The 721-nt window shown below is 41.1% G+C and overlaps 1 pseudogene; it reads left to right on the top strand.

The window, feature by feature from the left end:
- Window positions 1-200: 200 nt before the first annotated feature.
- Window positions 201-318, top strand: LOC145392720 (5S ribosomal RNA; annotated as a pseudogene).
- The last annotated feature ends 403 nt before the right edge of the window (window positions 319-721 follow it).

Below are 721 nucleotides of genomic sequence, written 5' to 3'. Positions count from 1 at the left end.
CAGAAGGGGACAGTATGGTGTAATGATAAAAATAAATCGCATAGGAAAAGGTGCTAGGGAGCTTCCTTAACCGACGAGAATACGGGCTTTGATGGGGTATTTAATTTTAGGGTCACTAGATTCACGTGTATTATCTTCTTTGTTTCCCCACATGCAAGGCAATTTGTATTTGTTTCAGGTTATTATGAGTTTTATCAGCATTTCACGTCATACCACGTTGAGTACACCGCTTCCCATTCGATCAGCGAAGTTAAGCAACGTTGGGTCTGGTTAGTACTTGGATGGGTGACCGCCTGGGAACACCAGATGCTGTTGGCATAACGTTCTCCCTACGTGTCAAGTGGGGTTGGTGGAGGATTAGTGCCCCTCCCTGTAAAACAATTAACTCTAAGCCGTTGGCCACCCCGTTTGGGATACATAGCGTCTGGCAATGAATGGATGATGATGAAAAAGATGAAAGTTATTTGTTTTTGTTCATTCTCGTTCCACTTATACTACTATTAATTTCACATCGGTATTAATATTTTTGTCACAAGAGGCGATTGTAGTCTGATTTTCTTCATTATGAATTATATCAACATTACATAAACGTGTTTGGCCAGAGTCCATTAAAGCTGCCCGCAGTCAACAGATTTACATAAATTATTACCACAACGTCACTGCCTCTTGATTTACCGCCTTAAAGTTCAGGGTCTGCACACACGGTATAACAGTATAAAGT

The sequence above is a fragment of the Coenobita brevimanus genome, chromosome 2, assembly GCF_032717465.1.
Source record: "Coenobita brevimanus isolate Jiangsu-jjx chromosome 2, ASM3271746v2, whole genome shotgun sequence".
In the NCBI taxonomy this organism is placed as follows: domain Eukaryota; kingdom Metazoa; phylum Arthropoda; class Malacostraca; order Decapoda; family Coenobitidae; genus Coenobita; species Coenobita brevimanus.
Note: the sequence above shows the minus strand (reverse complement) of the source record. Positions and strands in the feature narration are given on the sequence as shown.